Source organism: Pseudorca crassidens, chromosome 1, assembly GCF_039906515.1.
Source record: "Pseudorca crassidens isolate mPseCra1 chromosome 1, mPseCra1.hap1, whole genome shotgun sequence".
NCBI lineage: Eukaryota > Metazoa > Chordata > Mammalia > Artiodactyla > Delphinidae > Pseudorca > Pseudorca crassidens.
The window spans coordinates 132,770,695-132,798,150 of NC_090296.1; the positions used below are offsets into that span (position 1 = coordinate 132,770,695).

The 27,456-nt window shown below is 41.7% G+C and overlaps 1 long non-coding RNA gene across 1 annotated transcript; it reads right to left on the reverse strand.

Annotated features, from left to right (window-relative positions):
- LOC137201609 (uncharacterized) lies at positions 1-26,607 on the reverse strand. Its single transcript, XR_010932264.1, has 4 exons — positions 26,489-26,607; positions 5,010-5,144; positions 1,808-1,863; positions 1-344 (listed from the first exon to the last, which is right to left on the reverse strand). It is a non-coding gene; the product is annotated as an uncharacterized lncRNA (long non-coding RNA).
- Between the last annotated feature and the right edge of the window lie 849 nt (positions 26,608-27,456).

Sequence of the window (27,456 nt, forward strand, 5' to 3'; positions counted from 1 at the left end):
ACATTTATAACAGTTTCCAGCACGTAGTAAATGCTCAATTAAGGCCAATTGTTGTTGCCATCATAGCAGCGCTGTGGCCATCATCTGAATACATATTCCCCATTACCTACCTAGGATAGAACTTAGAAATGGATGAAATAGTAAACAGATTTAAAATCCTGATAAACATCATCCAATTGCCCTCCAGAAATGTCCCCACCATCGCTGGGCAGGGACCTGGGTTTGGTAGGAGGCAGTGAGAGGGGCAGCCACTGACTCCTGGCCTGGAGCACAGTCACCCTCACGAGTCACCAGCAAACCAGCCAGTGAGGTCTCCCGACTTGCCCAACCTTCTGGGTGGCATTCTGGAATACAAAGCAGGAGGAAAATTAACAGCAAGTCAGGTCAGACTCCCTTTGATTTCTAGAAGGAAAACTAGAGTTGAGGCCATATTCAAAAATATAGGTCAAATCTTGGTTTCTGTGGTTACCAAACACTGTCAACCACCAGTGAGTCCCTCCCTCGGGGGTGATGCCAGGGTTCCGAGGCCTGGCAGCCGGGTCTGGCTCCCCTCGGTCTGCGCCCCGTGCCCCGCCGGGCCCAGGGACCCGCCCGCTCCGCGGCCGCGCTGGCCGGGAGGGTCTGCAGGGAGTGTGGCAAGGGGGCGGGGCCCGGGGCACCCGGCCCTACACTTCTTAGGGTGGGGGGAGCGGCTTGGCGGTGCTGCCGATGGGGCTGGGTGTACCTCGGATGGCGGCCCTGGCCACCCGCCCACCCGGCTCCCCGCGCCCGCGGCTGCAGGGAGCGCCCTGCCTGGGCACGGGCCGTGCCCGCCCGGAGGAGGGAGGAGGCCGGCCGCCACGGGAACAATGTGGTCGGTGTTTTGCGGACTGTCAGCCTCGTTCCCGGATCCTCCTTTCCACGCCCCTTGGCCAAACCGCCACAGGCCCGGCACGCAGAGGGAAGCGCCCCCTTATTTGGTCTTGGAAAGAAAGGGGAAAGGTTATCCTCAGATGCCTGCGGCGTTGGGTCATCGGCCGGCAGTTTTTGGCCCGCGCCCGGGAGCAGTGCCGACTCCCGCCGGTAGGTGGCGGCGCCGGGCAGCGCCTCGCGGAGATGCCCGAAGTCGTAAACAAACCCGCAGGTTCCGGTACCTCGGTCTCGGGGTCTTCTTTTGTGTGCGCGCCGGGGGCGACGGCGTGGGGGAGGTGGGGGTGACAGGGAGCGGGAGGAGGAGAGGGCGGGCGAGGAAGGAGGAAGAGCGAGAGAAGAAGAAAACAAAGCCTTTTTTTAAATGCGACAGTCAAGCTTTCAGAATCGGAAAATCGGCTTCAGTTTAAGGGTGTGACTTTGCCGTGTGGATTTCATGTGAACCCTTTGCGAGTGCACGAGGGCATGCGGGCTTCAGGTTTACGATTAGCCGGGCGGTGGGAATGCAAATTCCTTTAGGGACGTTAATAAGGTACTAGGTGAGGATTAGTACGAGTTCCTTTCTTTCCTCCCACCCCCACCTCCTCCTTCCCTCCTCCTGCCTCCCTTTGCCAGCCTCTCAGGTGAGCTGGGGAGGTGGAGGGAGCCACCTGCCTTCTCGCGGCCGGAGCAGGACGGAAGCAGAGGTCCCTAAGTACTAAGCACGCGCAGGCCGGCACTTGCTGACCCCCGTTGCTGACCTTCACACCGTACCCGCAAGCTAGGACTGACTCTCGCCATTTTACACGGAGTTCTGAGAGGCTAAGGTCACGCGGACAGCAAGTGGCAAAGCTGGGATTTGAACCCCTGTCCTTCACACTTCAAAGCCAAGGCTGTCCCACAATGAAGGGCACCTTACCTCTCCAGTGCGTCCTCCAAATAAAGCTCTTGTAATACGTATCATTCTCCAAAGTTCTGTAAAAAGAACCAGAACATTAACGTGATTTGAATTTCCTCAGCAGAGCAAAACAAAAGCCACGAGCGTGTGGAGGTGACTCTGGAGGGTGAACCTGCTCCCCCGGGTGGGAAGGAAACCCGAGGTCAGGGGAGCCAGGGGGCAGGAGCTTCGGCTTTAACTGGTTCGGGGGCGCTGTACTTCTTCAGGGAGGCATCCCGTGAGGTACCTGCTACTCCACAGAGCACTCCAAAGAGGGGCCTGCCAGGCGGGAAGCTGTACTAGCTTTTATTTTAGGCAAGTTGCAGGCAGCCCTTTTGTTTGGCTGAGCGTCCCACACGCTCCCCGCGCCCCTGCCCATTGTTCCATCTGCCTCGTGAGGATGGAGGTGGGGGGCTGCCAATAATTTTCACTTAGAAGACCTGTTTCGGGTTTCTTCATCCGGAAAGAAATTAATTTTCCAAGCCACACAATTATAGGCAACTTTTTAAAGAGTTACTGGCGTGCCAGTTTCATGTTTAGGTTAACCGGTGCCAGTTTTTCTTTTAAAAAAAACAAAGTTTGTGTGAACAAAGTTAAATCCAAGAAATGTGGTTTTTCTCTATCTCTCTCTTTCTCATGAAATAGTAAAAAAAGAAAAAAAAAGTTGCTTCTACCAGTTTTGGGGGGTTTCCAGGTTTCCAAGAATTTACTTAGCTTGCTACATAATATATTTCTGTGGAAAAATTACAGCAAGAATATCTTTCAGATCATTGCTTTCCAGTCATTGTTTTATTGGTTCCCATATTCCATGAGAATCAGCACTGTCTGGGTTTGCCCCGACATTCCAGAGCCCAGGTCCCCATCCCAGGAACCAGAGTCCTTCTCTGGATGAGGAATATGGCAGCCATGGCTGTTGCCTTGTCCTTCCCAGATGTGCTGGCAAACCAGAGTGTGGTGTCCTCTGAGCCCTCACTCTGCTCCTCACTCTGCACTTCATTCTCCCCAACATCTTGATTTGGTTCCATTCTGTTGTCTGGGTTCTGCTCCCTGACTATGCCTTGAGGCAGGTACCCACTGTCATCAAAGGGGCTGCCCTGTTTGGAGGGGCAGTGGCACCCAGCCACCTAAAATGGACTTGGGGAACAGAGCTATGCAGCCTTGACCATGCTCCTTTACTCCTGTGCTCCAGCTGTTGTGAGGATTTAATGATTCTTCATATGCAGGACTTAGGGAACAGAATAGGGCACACCTCCCAGGTTTGTTGGCAGGATCAAATGAAATGATGCCTGTAAAATCCTTAGCCAGGGTCTGGCACCCAGAAAGGGCTCAATAAATGTTCGGTGAGTAATATAATCAGCTACCTCTTTTTGAGGTTCAGCTATCTGCCATTTAAGGAACTCTACATATGCACTTGAATCCCATGGAAAACCTAAGATGTAGATAAAATTATTACATGTACAGGTGGGTTTAGTAAATTACCCAAAGTCACACAGCTAGTACGTGGCAGGGCCAGAATCTGTCTGACTCCAAAGTATGTACCCTTTTGATTATAGGCAGCCTAGGGAGAAGGAAGAAATTATAAACGACTGTTTGTGTGGTGAGCTGAAAAATCTTTATGGGAAGGGGAGTTATAACTGAATCAATATGAATAACTTGAGATTATCCTTGTATCTTTGGGGTGACTATGGAAGACAGTGACATAATGCTGATTACATGGATAGATATAAGTACCAGTGGACAGCAGCCACCTTTGGGTCTCCTGATTGCCCTCTGCCTAAATTCCCAAAGCCTCGTGGGGCCCTTCTAAGCACAGGCTAGAGATGGATCTGTGTACTGGCTCTATGTACTGATCAGGACTCTCTGTTTCTGCAAAGACAGAAACCCAACCCAAACTGGTTTAAGCAAAACAGAGATATAATTGGCTTATGAAACTGATAATGGAAAGGTTCAGCTTCAGGCATGGCTTGGTCCAGGAGTTCAATATTATCTGGATTTAGCCTTATCCATAACTCAGCTCTAGTTTCCTCCATGTTGGCTTTATTCTCAGGTTGGTTCTCTCACTGACTTTTCTTGGCCCTCATTGGTCAGACCCAAGTAAACTTGGGTCCTTAAAAGAAAAAATCATGGTTCTCTTTATTAAAAGAGGGTAGAGATGCTGACAGGCAAGAACAATAGATGTCCACTCAACCCTGCCTACTATGTAGCACCATCAATCAGAAACATGATAGGGAAAACACATTAATAGTGAACATTTCTGACATAAAGGACACTCATAAGTCAAACAGGCAGGGGAGGGGTAATTAGAACTGTTTCCAGTTACACAGAGGACCCAAGAGCACCCAGGATCCTCCAGTTTCAAGTCAGGCTAGGTAATTCTTAGTGATAGAGTAAAACCTTGATATCATAGGGATTGTGTTGGAAGGTCTTTAGTGTCCTACTGTAGCAAAATGCTTTAAAAATATAATATATAGTAATATAAATATACATAATAAAATGCTATTACAATATAAATATATACAAATATATGTAAAAGTATATATGTGTACATATATACTATTATAATATAATGATATATAAGTTAATGTAAAAATGCAGTAAAGTCCTACTGAACTAACTGCAATAAAGATCCTTGCAGACCCTTAATGAGAGTCACCAGGCACACAACTATAAATAAAACATTACAATCCACAGGGTGGATGCCGGGCTGTTGACTAGGTTGGTCACAAGATGCGTGATGATTTGTTCCTTGCACCAATCTGATGTAATTCAAACTGGTGCCTGAGCGAATTGGAAAATTATTAGATGTCACGGACCTTTGGTCACTTCTCGAACAGTCAAGCTTGAGAATGTTCACGGGATAAGTACAACATACTGCTTTCCTGCCATTGAATGTGTCCTGAGCCAAGGGTGAGGCCACTGAGGCCCGGATGTTTCGGGCACCCGGGAACAGGATTGGAAACTGGGCAGGCTTCCCACCTTCTGCCTGGAGTGGGTCTCCCAGCCCCCACACTCCCCCTCTGGGCCTTATCCCCACTCCCCATCCTGTACTGTCCCCATCATTGGAGTGAAGGCTCTGGACCCCATTCAGAGGAGCGAAATTGCCCTTGATGTCAATCAGAGGTGTCAGTCCAGGAACACTTCAATGTCATGTCCACCACAAGAACAAGAAGCAGGTAAAACCCACCTGAACAGGTGTCTGTATCTCTGGAAAGTGTTCACCCTCCTCCCATTGTCTCTCCTGATTCTCTGGCTTGCCAACATTATTAGCTTCATTTTTACACAGAGGGAACTGGGGCTTCAAGAGGTTCTGCTGTCATTGCTCCAAATCACACAGAGAGGAAGAAAACAAGACCAGATTTAGTCCCATCCCAAGTAATCCATATGTTCCCTTACCAAGTAGTCATTGGGCATTAACTAGGTGCCAGGCAGGGTGCTGGGGCCTGGGAATTCCTTGAGGAGGAGAACAGACTGCCTCAGTGAGTTTAGAATCTACCAGGAGACAGACTTCGTAGAGCCATCATAAAGCATACTATGTATCAAGTTATGCGTGGCGCTGTGAAGGTGAGGTGCCCAGAGTGTGATGCCTGGAACGGGGAGATCTGTCTTCACCTGGACTCCCCTACAAGCTGATCCTGAGACAGCGTTTGGGTGCAAGTTGTTCATCTGGGGGGAATGTAGAGAGGGAGTGGGTCAGGGCAGGAAACCAGTAAAGGACAAATCAGTGGGCTACTGCTGCCTGTGGGTAGTTGAGCTCAGTGTGCCTGGGGACGCTCTGAGAGATGGTGTAGAGCACCAGCGCCCCAAGACCAAGTGATGTGGCTGGGGGTTTATCTCCAGCTCCTGTACCTCATTGACTGAACGGTATTCGTAGGGGTGTTGACTGTCCAGCACTTCCAACCTGCATGCGGAGCCGGCTGAATCTTAAAGCAGCCAGAGGGGACCTTCAGGCAGACAGAGGTGGGCACTGGAGGGAGGGAGCTGTCAGCCCATAGGGACCCTTTCTCCAAAGCCTTTGGACTCGACTCAGCGGCACTGACAGCACCTGCTGCACTAATCCCATAACTTGATTAAGAGCAAAGAGGGCAGGCCAGAGGGAACAGACCATGCAAAGGTGTAGAGGCTGGAGGGAGCCCAGAGTCTGAGAACCAAGAGGAGGTCAGAGCGCTGACCTGATGGTGCACGGGCTGTGGGAGGAGGCTGGGAGGCTGGGAGCTACCTGAGGCCGGGGAAGGCTTTCAGGTGGTGGGCGGCTCACCTTTTAGGGGCACCTGTCTGGCTGCAGTGTGGAGTATGATTCAGAGAGGGTCACAGATGAAACTGGGTAGGAGGTTCTTTTGTGTATGTTTGGGTGGTCCGGGTGAGAGGCGACGCTAGCGGGCCTGGCGAGGTGGTGTTTGAGCTGGAGGGGACACGGTTAAAGCCAGCAGGACCTCTGCTCTCTGCTTCCTCCACCCGAATCCCCCCACACCTCCGCCAAGGACAGGGTGTGGTGGACCTTCACTGGACCCGCTCCTGTTGACCTCCCATCTCAAGAGCAGGATGAGGCCTATGAAGAACACCAGAAAGAAACGAGGGCATTTGCTTTTAAGGGGTGTATGAATTAGGGCTCCCGGGAGTGAATGCCAGACAGGAACTTCAGCCAGAAAGACGTTCACTAGAATGCTCTCAGAGCTCCAAAAACTTGTGCAGGTGGAGGGACCAGGCTTGAGAAATGGACGGGGACCAAACGGGCTCCAGGCAGCAGGAATCCCCAATTCTTTCATTCCTCAAATGCTTACTGAGTGCCTACTACATTCCAAGCATCGTGCAAGCGCTGTGGATAGAGCATTGTGCGAGGCACTGTCCCTCCTCTTTCAGGCCTACATTCTTATGGGAGAAATGAGCAATAAACGTGACAAGTGAGGAGAGCTCATGAAAACGGTAAAGGAGGGGACTTCCCTGGTGGCGCAGTGGTTAAGAATCCACCTGCCAATGCAGGGAACATGGATTCGAGCCCTGGTCCTGGAAGATCCCACCTGCTGCGGGGCAACTAAGCCTGTGCGCCACAACTACCAAGCCTGCGCTCTAGAGCCCGCGAGCCACAACTACTGAGCCTGCGTGCCACAACTACTGAAGCCCACGTGCCTAGAACCCATGCTCTGCACACAACAAGAGAAGCCACCGCAATGAGAAGCCTGAGCACCGCAGCGAAGAGTAGACCCCACTTGCCGCAACTAGAGAAAGCCCACGCACAGCAACAAAGACCCAGGGCAGCCAAAAACAAAGGGTAAAGGAGGGCACGGGGATGTGTAGAGCATGTGTTCCACTTTAGATGGGGGACAGGGAAGTCCTTTCCAGTGGAGCCCTCAGAGGAACGTCTGAGTGAAGAGGGGGAGGAGGCAGCAAAGCGGGGGGAAGAGCATCGCAGCAGGAGTGCAGAGGCTGGGGTGGCTATTGCTGGCCTGATGGAGCAGGAGAGGTTAGGATTGTGGATTTTGAGTGAAATGGCAAGCCACTGGCAGGATTTGAACAGGGGGCTGACACGATCTGGTTTACACGTTGGAAGGATCACTCTGACTTCTGTGTGGAGAATGGATCATAGAGGCCCAAGGAAAAAGCCCAGTTAAGAGACTACTGTAGGGATCCCAGCAACAGATGATGGGGGTGAGGGAGCTATTACAGCAGGAAGTAAGAAGTGACCAGACTCAAGACTTTCTTTGGAGGCTGAGCTGACAGTACTGACAGATTCATGTTTGAAGGAAAGAGAGAAGTCAAGAATAACACCTAGGTTTCTGGCCCAATGAGATGCCATTTACTGAGATGGGGATGGCTTGGGACAGCTGGGGAATCGAGAGCTGTGATTGTATGTGTTGGTGTCATGGTAAGTCACACAAGACCTTTGGAAGGATCCCTGGAGTTAGATATATGCTCCAACAATCCCACATCTTTGTGTCCCTTCCTCAGGATCCAAAGTCATTTGCACGCTCCCTAGCTGATCTCAGGCTGGACAGAGAGGCCCAACCTTTGGGCACTGGCCACCCCCTCCCAGAGAAAGCCCACCCAGGGAACACCCTACAAGAGAGTCGGTGCTGTTAGGAATGGGGTGGGATGTTGGACGATCCAAAATGAGCAAGAATCCACTCTAAGAAGACAAGTCTGAGGGTAAAGGCTGCCCGTGGAAGGACAGTCCGGCCAAGCAAGAGCCAGCATGTGCTGTGTGCCCTAAGGACAAATGAGCAGAAGCTCCAGGGCGGCAGATTTTGATTTGGTGTAAGACAGAAATTTCCAACACTTTCCAAGGTCACCTGGGCCATTGGGATGCAGCCATTCCCTGGCACCTGATTCATTTAAGAGTCAGCTGGCCACACTCTTGGACGGATGCAGAGGAGAAAGCTAAGCATAGTAGGTGATTGAACCAGGTGAGGGGCTTGAAGTGTTTTGACTGAGCACTCCCATCAAGAAAATATTTTGAGGCTGCATCTCCAATATCTACATGTCTGTGCTTGTTCATTCCAACGAATATCGTTCTACCAATATGATTATAACTATGCCTACAATAAACCATCACGAAATAGACTTTTAAAAGGATGAGCAACAGATGAAATAAAGTTGTTTTAAGTTAATTTTCATTTTATTAGCAAAACTAAAAATCTTTTATCAACAAAATATTAGATTAATTATTAATATTTCAGAGCAATGTGATTGAAAATATTTCGTTATTTGTTTTATTGGTTTCCCACTCTGTAAAATGAAAGCCTGGTTCTAAATTTAGTTTACTTGAATACTTGGTTTTAATAATGGTTGAGTTGTACAAGATAATTTTAAAAGATGCCTGGTTCCAAGCAGCAGACAGCATTGGCCATAGTTAGCAGTTAGTGAATCATTATTTCCGTTTTTCGGCCCCACCCATCAATTGGTTTAAACATTTTAAATGAAATGTGGTTAGTAATTCCATATCTCCTTTGATGTTAATCAGTTATTCTTGAAATGGAATTGGAAGGTATTGCAGTTATATATATATATATATATATATATAAATCTTGTTCGAATGCTGAATGTTGTGTATTTTACATTGTCATGGGTTTGGTTATATTCTTATTTATTTATTTAGGCTGCATCGGGTCTCAGTTACAGCATGCGGGCTCTTTGTTGCGGCATGCAGGCTTCTCTCTAGTTGTGAGAGGCAGATTCCAGAGTGCATGGGCTCAGTAGCTGTGGCGTGCGGACTTAATTGCCCCGTGGCATGTGGGATCTTAGTTCCCTGACCAGGGATCGAACCCGCATCTCCTGCATTGGAAGGTAGATTCCTAACCACTGGACCACCAGGTAAGTCCCCTTATATTGTTTTAACTGTGATGAAATATACAAAATCTAAAATTCACCACCTTAACCACTGTTAGGTGTACAGTACAGTAGCATTAAGTACATTTACATGTTTTGCAACCAATCTCCTGAATTTTTCATTTTGCAAAATTGAAATTCTATACCCATTAAACTATAATGCAGTTTTATATTTTAATAATTGGGCACAAAACCCAATTAAATATTTCATTTTGTTTCTAGATTTTAAAGTACATATCTAGAGGAATTTGTTGTGACCACACGTATAATTTTTTTTGCAACAAAATCGAAATCACAGCATGTTGGAAACATTTTAAAACATCTGTTTCAAAATGATCTCTTTGCAGAATGTTTCTTTCAACAAGCAGTTAATTTCTAATTCATTGTTCCAAGTGGCACTTTTCCTTGAAGGTACGGATGAAATCCATTTCTTTCTTCAATTATGCCTGCTATGTACCTATATTATTGAAAGCCGTTTGTCATCCCAGAAAAGGTCAGAAAAGCTGGAGTATTTTTCTTTTTGTTAAAAAAAGACAACACCTGTTTCTTAAGGTCACCACCTGGCATTATACCTTTGTATAAAAATTTGACTACATTTAAACTCCTTTTCATAAAATTAAACACACTGATGGCACCTTGAATCACTTGGTGTATCTTTGCCTTTCACTTCTCTCATGCAATGCTTTGCCTGTGGGTGATGCAATGAATGGTCTTCATTTGCAGAGCTAGCTCTGAAACCTGACCCTGGAACTTTTATTTAAAAATTGCAATCAATGCAACCATCCCTCCTGCAGTTACATCTGTACCGTTTTCCCACAAAACATCATCTTTAATAAAGTCATAATACTATTGAGAATATGTCTTCTCTGCTACACCTTTCCTTTAATAGTTTCCAAATGACTCAATTCCTTATCTTTTCAACGTTAAAACAAAATTTAGCAAACACCATGAACTGATACATGTATAAAACCACAGTACTTTCATCCAACTGTACAGCAAGTATCCCATATTGTGTACTTTTAAATACTTGTACTTTAAAATCTCCAGCAATATGCTCTATGACTTCCAGCAGTGTTTGCTGACAAATGAATGTATTTTAGCTTGTCTTTATTTTTCTTTGTATTATTTCTGCTATTTTTATGTGAGAAGAAGAACAAATATTCATAAGTGGCATGTGAGTTTTGGACTTCTGCACCAAAAAACCTTAGAAGAGTCTTCTAAACATTTATTATTACACCTAATGAAATATTTTAAAGTTTGGATAGATAATTTTATTAAAGATTGCTGGGAAAGTTGTAGAGTGTATCTTTGTGTTCTAGATTTTGTTTGTTTACATCCACTAAAGCACACAAGTCTTACATATACAGCACAATGAATTTTTACCTATGTATCTACCAGTGTAACCGTGACCCAGATCAAGATGCAAAACATCTCCTGAGCCTCGGAAAGCTCCATTGTTTCCCTTTCTTGTCAAAAAACCTGCAGCAGTAACTGCTGTTCTGACGTTTACTACCATGGATTAGTTTTGCCTGTTCTTGAACCCTATATAAAAGGAATCATACATCTTCTGTGTCTACCTTCTTTTGCTCAGTGTTTTTGAGATAAATCCCAGTTGTTGCATATATCAATACTTCATCCTTTGTCATTGCTGTGTAGTATTATTACAATGTACAAATATATTAATAAATCAATATTTGTTTATCTGTTCTTCTACTGGTGGACATTTGGTTTTCAGTTCAGGGAAATTATAATGTTGCTATAAAAGTTCTTTAATAAGTTTCATCGAGTAGGTGTATGTTTAATTTTATTAGAAACCACCAAACAACTTTCCTGTTTATACTCCCACCAGAAATGGATGAGTTCAGTTGCCCTGATCCCTGCTAACACTTGACGTTGGTCTTTTAAATTTTAATCACTCTGGTTGGTGTCTATTGATATCACATTGTGTTTTAACTTGCATTTCCCTGATGAGTAATATGGCACATATATTTATTGATCATTTGCATATCTTCTTTTGTGAAGTACTTGTTCACATATTTTGCCCATTTTTAAAAATTCATTGTCTTTTTCGTAGAGATGGCCAAGAGGCACATGAAAAGATGCTCAACATCACTAGTTATGAGAGAAATGCAAAACAAAACTACAATGAGGTATCACCTCACACTGGTCAGAATGGCCATCATAAAAAAATCTACAAACAGTATATGCTAGAGAGGATGTGCAGAAAAGGGAGCCTTCCTACACTGTTGGTGGGAATGTAAACTGGTATAGCCACTATGGTGAACAGTATGAAGGTTCCTTAAAAAACTAAAAATAGAGCTACTATATGATCCAGCAATCCCACTCCTGGGCATAAATCTGGAGAAAACCATAATTTGAAAAGATACATGTACCCCAATGTTCATTGCAGTACTATTTACAATAGCCAGGACATGGAAGCAACCTAAAAATCCATAGATGGAGGAATAGATAAAGAAGATGTGGTGTGTGTGTGTGTATGTGTGTGTGTGTGTGTGTGTGTGTGTGTGTGTGTGTATATATATATATATAAATAAAACAATGGAATATTACTCAGCCATAAAAAAGAATGAAATAATGTCATTTGCAGCAACATGGATGCACCTAGAGATTGTCATACTGAGTGAAGTAAGACAGAGAAAGACAAATATCATATAATATTGCTTATATATGGAATCTAAAAAAAAGTGGTATGAATAAACCTATTCTCAAAACAGAAATAGAGTCACATATGTAGAAAACAAACTTATGGTTAACAAGGGGGAAAGGGGGGGTGGGATAAATTGGAAGATTGGGATTGACATAAACACACTACTATACATAAAATAGATAACTAATAAGAACTTACTGTATAGCACAGGGAACTCTACTCAATACTCTGAATAACCTATATGGGAATAGAATCTAAAAAAGGGTGGATATATGTATTTGTATAACTGATTCACTTTGCTGTACAGCAGAAACTAACACAACATTGAAAATCAACTATACTCCAATAAAAATTTTTTTAAAAAGGGAAAAGAAAGAAAAATTGGTTGTTTTTTTTCTTATTGACTTACAGGTGTTCTTCATATATTTTGGATCTGTTCTTCGTTAGAATGTACTGCAAATATTTTATCTCACTCTACAGTTTGCCTCTTCATTTCCTTAATGGTGCCTTTTGATGGGCAGTTTTAAATTTTGATAAAATTCAATTTATTAATGATTTTATTTCGTGGATTGTCTTCTGTGTCCTATTTAGGAAATCTATCCTACTTCTAAGTCACGAGGATAGTCTCCTATGTTTTATAGTTTCACACTTTCCAGGTCTAGCTTATACATTTAGGTCTAAGATCCATCTGACATTCATTTTTTGGGGCAGGGCTCAGGGTTCTTTCCCCTCCCCATAATGTAGATATTCAGTTGTTCCAGCACCATTTTCTGAAAAGTGGATGTAAGTTTTCAAGTGTCAAACAAATCACAGTGACTTTATTTTACCATTAGCAAGTGCCTCCAGGAGCAATGCACACTTAGGGTGATGTTCATCTTGAAGGACAGTGGATATAAACCCCTGTTTAAAAGACTATTCTTGGAATTTATAACATTGTTTGAACATCTTTTCTGATCTCATTATCTCATCATTATTTTTAACTTGCATTATGACTAAGAGATCATACTAAGGGTAGGAGAGAGATCAGTTCTGCAAATTTGTTTAATTTGCTCATACTTGCATTATTATAGTATATACTAAATATAGTATATAGTATAACCTTTTAATATATTCCAGGAATCTTTTTAACCTGCTTATTCATTTTGCTAAAAATTCCCCACATTGATTTGAGGGTTTGTCTCTTTCTCTATAAAATGTGTCAATTTTTACTCTTCATATTTTGAGGATGTAATACTAGGCTCATACACATTTTAAATTATTGTATCTTTCTGATGTATTTAGTCTGTTATCACTGTAAAGTGATCATCTTATCTCTGCTAAGACTCATGGCCTTAAAGCATATATTATCGCTATTAATATGGCCACATCAGCTTTTTTTTGTCATTGCTCCAACCTTTCATTTTCAATTTTTGTTAACTTTTGTTTTCAATGTTTTTCTTAAAAAAAGAATAAGTTGAAATATGGGAAAAAATCAGTCTATCTTTTTCAGTTAACTGAACCATTGAACCATTTATATTTTATGATGTATTTGTGTTAAATTTAGCAACTTATTTTGTGATTTCTAATAGTTCTCTCTTGTATTAGTTTCCTAGGGCTGTCAGCATTAGTCTGGGTTCTCCACAGAAAAAGAACCAAAAGAATTTGTTTGTATTTATATTTACTATAATGAATTGGCTCATGCAGTTATGGAGACTGAGAGTCTAAGATCTTCAGTCAGAGGCTTGGAGACACAGGAGAGCTGATGGTATAAGTTTCAGTCTGAGTCCAAGTCCAAAAGCAGGAGAAGACCAATGTCCCAGCTCAAAGACAGGCAAAGAGAAAGAATTTTCTTACCCAGCTCTTTATTCTATTCAGACCTTCAGCGGATTGGATGAGTCCCACCCACATTGGAGAGGGCAATCTGCTCTACTTAATCTACTTATTCAAATGTAAATCTCACCCAGAATCACCCTCACAGAAACACTCAGAATAATGTTTGATCAAATATCTGGTCATCCCATGGCCCAGTCAAGTTGACATATAAAATTAACCATCACACTACATATCAAAGTATCACAAACTGGTTGACTTAAAACAATAGAAATGTATTGTTTCACATTTCTAGAGGCCAGAAGTCCAAGATCAAGGTGTTGGCTAGGACCACACTCTCTCTGAGCTTTCAGGAAGAATCCTTCCTTGACTCTTCCTAACTTCTGGTGGCGGCTGTTGAGCCTTGGCATTTCTTGGCTTGTGGCTGCATCATTCCAGTCTCTGCCTCTGTTGTCACACAGCCTTGTTATCTCTGTGTCTGGGTCTTTTTTCCTCTTATAAGACACCAGTCATCTTGGATTAGGACCCATGCCACTTCAGCATTACCCCATCTTAATTATATCTGCAAAGATCTTATTTCCAAATAACGTCATATTCACAGGTAGCAGGAGTTAGGACTTCAACATATCTTTTGAGGGGACACAGATAACACATCTATTGCATGCCTCCTTTCCTCTCCTTTCCTGCCTTCTTTTAGATTAATTTTTTTTGAATTTTATTTTATTTTATATTTTATACAGCAGGTTCTTATTAGTTATCTATTTTATACATATTAGTGTATATATGTCAATCCCAATCTCCCAATTCATCCCACAACCACCCCACCCCGCTTTCCCCCCTTGGTGTCCATATGTTTGTTCTCTACATCTGTGCCTCTATTTCTGCCTTGCAAACCAATTCATCTGTACCATTGTTCTAGATTCCACATATATGCGTTAATATACAATATTTGTTTTTCTCTTTCTGACTTACTTCACTCTGTATGACAGTCTCTAGGTCCATCCACATCTCTACAAATGACCCTATTTCATTCCTTTTTATGGCTGAGTAATATTCCATTGTATATATGCACCACATCTTCTTTATCCATTCATCTGTCGATGGGCATTTAGGTTGCTTCCATGACCTGGCTATTGTAAATAGTGCTGCAATGAACATTGGGGTGCATGTGTCTTTTTGAATTATGGTTTTCTCTGGGTATATGCCCAGTAGTGGGATTGCTGGGTCATATGGTAATTCTATTTTTAGTTTTTAAGGAACTTCCATACTGTTCTCCATAGTGACTGTATCAATTTACATTCCCACTAACAGTACAAGAGGGTTCCCTTTTCTCCACATCCTCTCCAGCATTTGTTGTTTGTAGATTTTCTGATGATGCCCATTCTAACTGGTGTGAGGTGATACCTCATTGTAGTTTTGATTTGCATTTCTCTAATAATTAGTGATGTTGAGCAGCTTTTCATGTGCCTCTTCATCTGTATGTCTTCTTTGGAGAAATGTCTATTTAGGTCTTCTGCCCAAGACCTAAATAGACATTTGGATGGGGTTGTTTGAGCTGCATGAGCTGTTTATATATTTTGGAGATTAATCATTTTCCCATTGATTCGTTTGCAAATATTTTCTCCCATTCTGAGGGTTTTCTTTTCATCTTGTCTATAGTTTCCTTTGCTGTGGAAAAGTTTTTGTTTCACTAGGTGCCATTTATTTATTTTTGTTTTTATTTCCATTACTGTAGGAGGTGGGTCAAAAAAGACCTTGCTGTGATTTATGTCAAAGAGTATTCTTCCTACATTTTCCTCTAAGAGTTTTATAGTGTCCAGTCTTACATTTAAGTCTTAATCCATTTTGAGTTTATTTTTGTGGATGGTGTTAGGGAGTATTCTAATTTCATTCTTTTACATGTAGCTGTCCAGTTTTCCCAGCACCACTTATTGAAGAGACTGTCTTTTCTCCATTGTATATCCTTGCCTCTTTTGTCATAGATTAGTTGACCATAGGTGCATGGGTTTATCTCTGGGCTTTCTATCCTGTTCCATTGATCTATATTTCTGTTTTTGTGCCAGTATCATGTTGTCTTGATTACTGAAAGTTTGTAGTATAGTCTGTAGTCAGGGAGTCTGATTCCTCCAGCTCCATTTATTTCCCTCAAGATTGCTTTGGCTATTTGGGGTCTTTTGTGTCTCCATACACATTTTAAGAGTTTTTTTGTTCTAGTTCTGTAAAAATGCCATTGGAGGGACTCCCCTGGTGGTGCAGTGGTTAAGCATCTGCCTGCCAATGCAGGGGACACGGGTTCGAGCCCTGGTCCTGGAAGATCCCACATGCTGTGGAGCAACTAAGCCTGTGCGCCACAACTACTGAGCCTGCATGCCACAACTCCTGAAGCCTGCACGCCTAGAGCCCATGCTCTGGAACAAGAGAAGCCACCACAATAAGAAGCCTGAACACCGCAACGAAGAGTAGCCCCAACTCATCACAACTAGAGAAAGCCCACGCACAGCAACAAAGACCCAACACAGCCAAAAATAAATTAAAAATAAATATTTTTTAAAGTGTTTTAAAAAATGCCATTGGTAATTTGATAGGGATTGCATTGAATCTGTAGATAGCTTTGGGTAGTATAGTCATTTTCACAATCTTGATTCTTCCAGTCCAAGAACATGGTATATCTCTCCATCTGTCTCATCTTTGATTTCTTTCATCAATGTCTTATAGTTTTCTGAGTACAGGTCTTTTACCTCATAAGGTATGTTTAACCCTAAGTATTTTATTCTTTTTTGTTGCAATGGTGAATAGGATTGTTTCCATAATTTCTTTCTGATCTTTTGTTGTTAGTGTATAGGAATGCAAGAGATTTCTGTGCATTAATTTTGTATCCTGCAACTTTACCAAATTCATTGATTAGCTCTAGTAGTTTTCTGGTGGCATCTTTATGGTTATCTATGTATAGTATCGTGTCATCTGCAAACAGTGACAGTTTTACTTCTTCTTTTCCAATTTGTATTCCTTTTATTTCTTTTTCTTCTCTGATTGCTGTGGCTAGGACTTCCAAAACTATGTTGAATAATGGTGGCGACAGTGGATATCCTTGTCTTGTTTCTGATCTTAGAGGAAATGCTTTCAGTTTTTCACCATTGAGAAAGATGTTTGCTGTGGGTTTGTCATATATGGCTGTTATTATGTTGAAGTAGTCTCCCTCTATGCCCACTTTCTGGAGGGTTTTTATCATAAATGGATATTGAATTTTGTCAGAAGCTTTTCTGCATGTATTGAGATGGTCATATGGTTTTTTTTTTTAATTAATTAATTTATTTATTTATTTAATTTATTTTTGTCTGCGTCAGGTCTTAGTTGCAGCACGTGGACTCTCTAGTTGAGGCGCGTGAGCTGAGTAGTTGTGGTGCGTGGGCTTAGTTGCCTTGCAGCATGTGGAATCCTAGTTCCCTGACCAGGGATCGAACCCACGTCCCCTGCATTGGAAGGCGGATTCTTTACCACTGGACCACCAGGGAAGTTCCGGTCATATGGTTTTTATTCTACAGTTTGTTAATATGGTGTATCACATTGATTGATTTGCGTATATTGAAGAATCCTTTCATCCCTGTGGTAAATCCCACTTGATTGTGGTGTATGATCCTTTTAATGTGTTGTTGGATTCTGTTTGCTACTATTTTGCTGAGGACTTTTGCATCTATACTTTAAGTATATCATGCCACTCCCTTCTGGCTTGTAGAGTTTCTGCTGAGAAATCAGCTGTTAACCTTATGGGAGTTCCCTTGTATGTTATTTGTCATTTTTCCCTTGTTGCTTTTAATAACTTTTGTCTTTAATTTTTGTCATTTTGATTACTATGTATCTTGGCGTGTTTCTCCTTGGGTTTATCCTGCCTGGGACTCTCTGAGCTTCCTGGACTTGGGTGGCTATTTCCTCTCCCATGTTAGGGAAGTTTTCAACTATAACCTCTTCAAATATTTTCTTGGGTCCCTTCTCTCTCTCTTCTCCTTCTGGGACCCCTATAATGCGAATGTTGGTGCATTTAATGTTGTCCCAGAGGTCCCTTAGGCTGTCTTAACTTCTTTTCATTTTTTTTTCTTTATTCTGTTCCGTGGCAGTGAATTCCACCAATCTGTCTTCCAGGTCACTTATCCGTTTTTCTGCCTCAGTTATTCTGCTATTGATTCCTTCTAGTGTATTTTTCATTTTAGTTATTGTATTATTCATCTCTGTTTGTTTGTTCTTTAATTCTTCTATGTGTTTCTTCTTTAATTCTTCTAGGTCTTTGTTAAACATTTCTTGCATCTTCTCAGTCTTTTCTTCCATTCTTTTCTGAGGTCCTGGATCATCTTCACTATCATTATTCTTGATTCTTGATTACTGAAAGTTTTTCTTTTTTTGGAATGTTGCCTATCTCCACTTCATTTAGTTGTTTTTCTGGGGTTTTATCTTATTCCTTCATCTGGTACATAGTCCTCTGCCTTTTCATTTTGTGTATCTGTGAATGTGGTTTTTGTTCCACAGGCTGCAGGATTGTAGTTCTTCTTGCTTCTGCTGTCTGCTGTCTGGTGGATGAGGCTATCTAAGAGGCTTGTGCAAACTTCCTGATGGAAGGGACTGGTGGTGGGTAGAGCTGGGTGTTGCTCCGGTGGGAAGAGCTCATTAAAACTTTAATCTGCTTGTCTGCTTATGGGTGAGGCTGGGTGAGGTTGTTTGGCCTGAGGTGACCCAGCACTGGAGGCTACAGGCTCTTTGTTGGGGCTAATGGCGGGCTCCCAGAGGGCTCATGCCAAGGAGTACTTCCCAGAACTTCTGCTGCCAGTGTTTTTGTCCCCGCAGTGAGCCACAGCCACCCCCTGCCTCTGCAGGAGACCCTCCAACACTAGGAGGTAGGTCTGGTTCAGTCTCCTGTGGGGTCACTACTCCTTCCCTCTGGGTCCTGATGTGCACACTACAGAGTGGAGTCTCTGTTTCCCCCAGTCCTGTCGAAGTCCTGCAATCAAATCCTGCCAGCCTTCAAAGTCTGATTCTCTGGGAATTCCTCCTCCTGTTGCCGAACCCCCAGATTGGGAAGCCTGATGTGGGGCTCAGAACCTTCACTCCAGTGGGTGTACTTCTGTGGTATAATTGTTCTCCAGTTTGTGAGTCACCCACCCAGCAGTTATGGGATTTGATTTTCGTGTGATTGTGCCTCTCCTACCATCTCATCACGGCTTCTCCTTTGTCTTTGTATATGGGATATATTTTTTGGTGAGTTCCAGTGTCTTTCTGTCAATGATTATTCAGCAGTTAGTTGTGATTCTGGTGCTCTCACAAAAGGCAGTGAGCGCACATCTTTCTACTCCGCCATCTTGAACCAATCTCTGGATTAATTTCATCATTCCATTTTTTCCTCCCACTACATTCAAAGTTCTACATTCTATTTCTATTATTTTATCTGTTACTCTAAGAATTACAATATGTATACTTAAGTGTAAAGATAATCACCACCTTTACCCTCTTCCCAGACAATGCAAGGACCTTAGACCACTTTATCTCCACTTCCCTTCTCCCAACCTTATGTAACATTATTATCATGTATTCAATCTATTTTTAAATAATCTTCTTACTGTAAAATAAAACTTGGGAGACAGAAAGCCACATGCATCAAATGTATAGCTTAATGAACATTTTAAGAAAAAGACCATTCAGGTCAGAAGTAAAATTTTGCTGGCCACCCAGAAGCACCTTTGTATGCTTCTTCCCAATTAAAACACTCTCCTCACCACTTACATGGTCACTACCTTCATTTCTGTACTTACAATTTTCTTGCATTTCTTTTAAAAGTAGTTTTATCACCCAAATATGCATCCCTAGACACTAGAGCATTGCATTGCCCATTAAGTTTTTTGGATTTTTTTTTCAATCTAAAAGTTCTTTTCCATCTTTTTCTTTTCCTTACAGTTCATGCCTTGAAGAACCTGGGCTGTGTGATGAGTAGTTTAGCTTCCCACAGGAGTATTTTTTTTTAAATCACATCCTCATGGTTCAACATCTTTCTCTGCCCTTTCTCTGAAAATCAAGTGGTTGGATCAGATTTGGGTTTGACCCCTTTTGCAAGACTCTAGTTAGAGTTTGGCAAGACTATAGAGGTACATAGTGTCCAGCTGTCACCCTTCTTGATGTTAGCAATCATTGATGTTTAATGCTAAACCTATTAATTTGTTGGGGGTTGCAAAATGGTGATATCCTATCTTTTTTTTTCTTGTTTTTTATTAGTTGTAATACTATTATAAGAAGACACTTCTCCATCTACTATCTTGTTACCCTGAGGTACAGTTCATATGGGAAAGACAGGAAAATCCTGGAATCTTTATTCAGCAGTTTTCAAGATTATAAATTAGTTTCCAATCATCCTCTGAGGGAGACCAGTTCTTTTTTTTCCCCTCAATATTATTATGAACTCATGAATTTAAACATTATTTTTACTACAGCTCAAATTGTCCCAGTGGGAGCCTCTTCAGGTTGGTTCCTGAGTCCTTTTGACATGAGACTAGGAGTCTTTAAAAGCTTCATTATGACCTGATATGACAAGATGTTCCAGGTTCACCTTGCGAATTTTCTGCACCAGACCTGGATTCAGGCATTTCTTCAAGAAGTCCTGCTTCCTTTTAGTAAGAAATAGAACTTTAAAACCACAATCTCAGCACTGGGAATACTCGTTGCTCTAGGTTGGTCACCGTTTTCTTTTCAGTGGAGCTAAACACACACACACACACACACACACACACACACACACACACACACACACACACTTCTGAGGTTTTCTAAATCTGATTTATATCATTCTTTTCATGTCCTGTACACAAATGTACAAATATATATTTAAAGATAAAATATCACATGAATCAATATTGATACTTCTAATCTAATTCAAAACAAAATTTTATGTAACTTCTCTATTACACCCTTAGCTCCTCTCTTCTACCCCATGAATCCTGATTCTCAAGAATATGAAAGATGATATATTTATAATTTCCCATAATTGGTCATTTGTCTTATCCTAATTATACTAACAATAGACTTGAAATAAAAATACTAATAAATTACTAATATGATTATTTAAAACATTAAAATAAATCCTTTTGCATATGCCCTTTCCATCTTATCTCCATTTTTTAGTAGTTGTAGTACATATTGTCAGAGCCCATGACATTACAGCCTATACTCACCCCCTCTAAGCCATCACTCAGTCTTAGTTCTACAGGTTACTATAAATTTAATCCTCACCATCTGCCCTCACATCCATAAGGGTTATTTTGGTTGTCTGAAGCTTATTCTTTAGTAAATTTCTCATAAAATTCTCATGGGAACGATATTCACTGAGATCTTGCACATTGATAACTGTTTTTATATTTGAAATTCAGTTTTGCTGGATATCAAATCCTGGGTGTTTTCACAAACACATGTCATTTTTCTGGCATGATGTGCTGCTGTCAAAAAGTCTGATGGTAATCTAGTATTCTTTTCTTAAAAATTCCATTCTCTCTTTACTGATGCTCAAAATAATTTTCTAATCTTTTCTTTAAAGTCCAGTAATTACAGTAGAATGTCTCTAGGTGAAAGTAACATTTGGTTGATATTCATAGGTACATGGTATCCTCTTTTGACATGTAATTTTTCTTTTTTTTTTCTAATTTTAGACAAGTTTTCTTGGATTATAGTCTTTAATATTTGTTTTGTTCCCTTATATGGCTTGCTTCTTCAGATCTTCTATTATCCATATGTTTAGTCTTCTTTGTTATATTTAACATTTGTCACTTTCTCCCCAATTTTTTTATCCTTTTCTTTGTTTCTTTTTTATTTAAAAACTTTTTTTCACCTTATGTTTGTCTTAAGGCATTACTTGTTTATTTTTCCTTGTGTTCCTTCTAGTTTAGTCCTCATTTCTGAAATGATTTTTCGCCTTTTATTTCTAATTATTTCTTACCTATTTCTGTCACTTCATGTCTAAGTTTTTATCATTCTGATGTATTTTCATGACTTTTTATCATTTTCTTAATTTTTTTTAGCTTCATGTGAAATAGGAAATTACATTTTTATCTATTTTGTGGGCATGGCTTTTTATGTTTTTAATGTCTTTGTTCCTTTTTTTAAAAATTCTAACTTTGTCAAATATGATCATATTGCTTTTTCTAACTGTTAATTTTTAGGTGAAATTCATTTTCCTGACTTTGAGAATAAAGCAGGGTGTAACATACTGCATATTTTTGCCCCTCAAATTTATATGTTGAAGTTCTAAACCCCAGTGTGATAGTATCAGGAGGTGTGGTCTGTGGTAGATAATTAGGTCATAAGGGCTCAGCCCCCATGAATGGGATTAGTGCTCTTATAAAGAGACCTCAGAAACCTCTCTCACCCTTCCACCACCTGAAGATACATCAAGCAGTCTGAAGCCTGGAGGAGGGCTCTGAGCAGAACTCAAACATGCTGGCACTCTGACCTCAGTCTTCCAGCCTCCAGAACTGTGAGAAATAAACTTCTATTCTTTTCTTATATTAGTCCAAGCTAAGACGTGGGGTTCAGGAATTTTTTCTAACATCATAAAGCTCCCTCTTTCGTTGTTTCTGTGTGATGTGAAAAATCAGATGGCTTACTTTCTGAGATTTCCTGTCTCTGGTCCCCTCTCTTATTTTGGTCTGGGCTTTCTGTTTTCTTCATCTGTATTGCCTCTATGTGGCTTAATTTTAATTTGACTTTGCAGTACTTTCCCTCCAGTGTTGGGTCTGGAAGGAAGCCCTAGAGAGACAGTTTTTAGAGTTCATGAGCCTCATACTCACCTAGTACTGGCCCCTCTCAGTTTCAAATGCTGTTCTCAGTTGGCTTTCCAAGGTTTTCTGTACATTCCAGTTGGGATTCTGCTGTTCTTAGGTATTTCAAATGCTACTCTGTTGCTTCCTTTTTCTTCTTCCCACACACACTCCAATACCATGAAGATCTTGGAATTATTGGTGGTTTTTCCACACCCACTTCTATTTTAGGGTTTTGGGGATATCTTGTCACCAGTTCTGTTATAAACATTGTCCGATGTTATGTAGAGATTCAGAGCAAGTAAACAGCTACCACCACTACAATTTTCCCTTAATCTCTGTCTCTTTTTTAAACTTCACAAGACACTATTATTATTTTATACAGTCAATGTTTGCTTAGAACTAGCCACATATTTTCTAACTTTCTTGGCTCTTCATTCCTTCTTCCTCTTCATTCTGGGATCAATTTCTTTCTGCCTTTAGAATTTCTTTTAATGAGAATCTACTGGTGGTAAAGTCACTGTGTTTGTTTGTTTCTGAAAGTATGTTTATTTTGCCCTTGAAAGATATTGTCTCTGAGTATGGAATCCTAGACTGGTAGCCATTTTTGTTCATCCTGTTGAAGATATTCAACTGCCTCATGACTTCCATTGTTAGAACTGATAAGTTAGCTATAAGTCTGTCACTCTTTCCAAGGCAGTATATCTTTTTACTCTGGCTCTTTTTATAATTTTCTACTTATTTTTCATGTGTTGCTGTTTCACTGTGATATATCTACATTTGCATCTCTTTTTATTTATGCTACTTAAAACTGAATTCATTATGGAGTGATTCAGTGTTGAATTCTCAGCCATTATCTCTTCAAATACTTCCTCAGATCATTCTCTCTGTTCTCCCCTTCAAGGACTCTGCTGAAATGGCTGTGAGACCTTCTCATGTTATCTTCCATATCTTGTAACCTCTATTCTGTATTCATCTTTTTGCCTTTTTGTACTGCATCCTGGAAATTGTCCTCTAATACATCATCCATTTCATTAGATTCTTTTCCCGGCTATGTCTAGTCTGTTTTTGTGTGCATCCACTGAGTTCTTCATTTCAATTCTTGAACTTTTTATCTGTAGAAATCTTATTTGGTTTTTCTCCCAAGTCCTCTATGTCACTTTTACAGTTTCTCATTCCCTGTATATATATTTTAGATTGTCCTTAATCTTTTTTTTTAACTGGGCTATACTTGCTTCACAATGTTGTGCTAGTTTCTGTAGATTGTCTTTAAACACAGAAGCATACTTTCAGTTCCAATACATATAGTCTTGAGATGTTTCTATTTTATGTTGTTTCTTATTGTTCTCATTCACAGCACTTATTTTCTTATGTACTTGATTATTCTTAGTTATGTGCTGCTTTTTGTCATTAAAAATTATTTGTAGGAATAACTAGAAATCTAGAAGGAAGGAGCATTTTTTACAGGAGGATTTGCATTTGTTTCTGCTGCGTACACCTCAAAGCACTACAGTCTGAGATTCTTTCAAATGAAATTCACAGCAGCGTTTTGATCCTCCCAAATGATGTTACTTTGAACTGCAAATCCATGCAAGAGTTGGGTCACTTCCAGATCACCCATAACTTGAGAGAGTATCCTTTTGGAGTCCCAGTTTATTTGGAGGAGGTTTATTATGGCTTGATTTCTGTACATCTTGCCCTAAGAGGTTGTAAAATCTAATGCTTAATGTGCCTAGATCAGTGAATTCCTTAAGAAAAAGGGTTTTCAGGGTTTCAGTTTTCCATCAATTTTCAATTACCTTGTAATTCCTAACTATGCTGCCAATTCCTTGATATTTTAAGAAGATTTTTAAAAATCTATTTTAACTAGCATTTTTAGATGTGAAAATGAAAGTAGGAGCATTAGTCCAAATAGCTCATCATTAACACATCCAAAGATTCCACTTGTCCATTTTGTTAGAGCTAGTTTATGTAAAACTAGATACTATCATATAAGCCACTTAATCTGGTACTTAGACTGCAATGTATTAGGATGAGACTTCCTCTTATCCCTCAGGATTCCTGGTACCTTACACACTGGGGATGTTTGACCAAAAGAGAGGAGTAATGTTATCCACATATTAGATACTCATTAAAGGTAATTTCTTCCTCCATTTTTACATAAAAAATAAAAAGCAAAAAGTCTAATATTTCCTTTCTATGGTCCCAAAAGATCATCTTGTGTATCCCTTTTTGAATTTGGGTTCTGCAAACCCAGGGGTCCTATGGCTCTATCAAAACCTGCTCCAAGAACTGGTCTGTTTTCACTGATGTTTGGTCTTCCCAACTCCAGCTCTTTCCTTTGCTACAGGAGCTCTAGGCCAGCACATTTAACCTTGCTTTCCAGTGTGCCTGCAATGCTACAATTTGACTTTACTGGGGACGAACATGTCACCTCCATTTGCATAGAAAGCCCCTTTTTAAGTTGTGAAATGAAAGAAAATGTTTATTCTTGATCTTCAGGCATCTGAAAACAGGTGTGTTTTTTGAAGGTTTTGGCATGGGGATTTCCCAGTATCCTTCTGATGACTCCACTGGACAGTTTTTTACTAGTCAGATGGAAAGCTAACCTCTGTGCTGCCACTGTCAAGCTATTTCCCCTTCTTGTGGTGACGAGTAAATTTCCCACCTCACAGTTTCTAACATGTCAAGCAGTGGTCTTAGGTTCCCATTTAGTGGGCTTTTCAGTGAACCTATGTGTAGTTCCCTCATTTTGTGTTAGGAGGAGTAAGTAGGCTTGCCCTGAGGCAAGAACTCTGGGTTCTCCCCACCTGTTTGTTGCTGACCTGCTGGTAACCTTCAGTAAATTGCTCAACCCATCCAGATGCAGCTTCTACTTCTGTAAAGTGAAGGGAGTGATCTGGCTTGATGTTCTTTTTTTTTTTTTTTTTTTTCCCGGTACGCGGGCCTCTCACTTGTTGTGGTCTCTCCCGTTGCGGAGCACAGGCTCCGGACGCGCAGGCTCAGTGGCCATGGCTCACGGGTCCAGCCACTCCGCGGCGTGTGGGATCTTCCTGGACCGGGGCACGAACCCGTGTCCCCTGCATCAGCAGGCGGACTCTCAACCACTGCGCCACCAGGGACGCCCTGGCTTGATGTTCTTTAACACTCTAGTCCTCAAACAATGATACATCATGGATTGATATTCTAGGATTCTCTCCCATTCCTATGAGGGTTTCTATAATGCCTTAAAGGTGTAGGAACTGAAAAATCAAAGCAACTCTGCTAGGTTAGTTTAATTTCTAGTAAGTTTTATGTGGTCAGCCACAAAGCTGTCACTGAGGCTGAAAGATGAGTGCGCTACCAGGACAAATGTCACATAGATATTACATCTCAAGTTTAATAAAAGGGGAAAGAATTTGGCATCGTGTCTTGGATTATGTCCAACAATCACTGCCCCTCTTTTTAAAAAAATTTGAAATAATTTGGTAAAATAACAGGCACATACACCTTACCAAGGTATTACTTCATGTTAAAGCTGCTCTTTTCCTCCCCCTCCCAAAGACAGTCTTTGCTTAAATTTCTTTTTCTTATCCTATCAACGAAACAGCAGACATTTTCCTTGCTTGCCTTTCAGGGATAAAGTCTAGACACAAGTTTGTAGTGTGCTGTGCTCTCTCAAGAAAAAAGTAGGTGTCACACTGCACTGCTTTTCCTTTTCTTCTCTTCACATTTTCTACCATCTAGTTTTCACAACTTAAGGTTCCATTTAGAATCTGGGAGAAATTCTGTTATTTTAAGGCAATCATAAAAATTTGGAATGCTTTTACTCTAACTCGTCTTTGGAATGTTCAGGGGAAGGAGTGTCCCCAGTGGACAGGCTTGGTCAGGTTGTTCTCAGCCTCCTGGTTGCCTCACGTCCCACCTTGGAGAAAGCCAGTGCCCTGCCCTGCTACCCAGCTCCTGGCTGTTGGTGGAGGGTGCGCCTCCTCCATCACCCCATGCAGCATGGTCTTCTCCTGGGCTCATCCCACTCCAGTCATTTTCTCTCTTCACCACATTTTTGGATACCCCCCTCACCGCCCTTTTTTTTTTTTTTCATACCTCAGTGGGTAGACTGGTGGGTTTCCAGGATTCCTGAAAAAGGTGTCAGCCACCATCTGTTCAACTGCTTTTCAACTCGGGAACATGAGAGTTAGCTTGACATTGGTGCGAGATTGTGGTGGGACTCAGCCTCTGAGAAGGATGTTCACATCCTCTCTAGGATCTGATTTCAATAGCAGCGAAATACCAAGGCAGGGCCTAATTGCTTTGTGCCGGGGCTCCTTTTGGGGAAATCGAAACTGCAAAAGAATCCCAGAAAATAATGAAAACCAGAGCTTCATTTCTGCTGTGATGGATTATCAAATTTCATCATTTGCTTCAAATCTGTCCTACCCTCTCCTGTCTCTTTCTCTCCTCCCCGGGGATTCCTTAGCCTAGAATGATGAAGTGATGTGACATACTCCTCTCTCTGTTCCCATGGACTTGCCCACCACTCCAGCACCATGATGGGTCACCCCAAAGAGCAGGGACAGAGACCAGAGCAGGACAGTGTGTGCCTGAGTTATACACGTACCAGATGCTGTCTGTACCTTGTCCAGGTCACTTGTACCATGTGTCTTCAACGTGGGCAATGGCGCCCCCAATTGGGAGGAAATTGGTACAGGGCAAGTGGTGGTGGAGGTGATGGTTAATTTTGTTTCAACTTGACTGGGCCACTGGCTCTCCAGACATTTGGTCAAGCATTTTCTGAATGTGTCTGTGAGGTGTTTCTGGGTGAGATAAACATTTGAATTGGTAGACCGAGCAAGGCAGATTGCCCTTCCTAATGTGGGTGGGCGCTATTCCATCAGCTGAAGGCCTGAATAGAACAAAACGGCTGACTTTCCCTCCTGCCAGACTATCCTGAGTTCAGAAGTCACTTCTCTCCTTCCTTGGGATTTCAACTGAGCATCAGCTTTCTTTGCGTCTCAAGCCTGCTGGCCTTAGGATTGGAACTACGCCATCCTGGGTCTCCTGGGCCTCCAGCG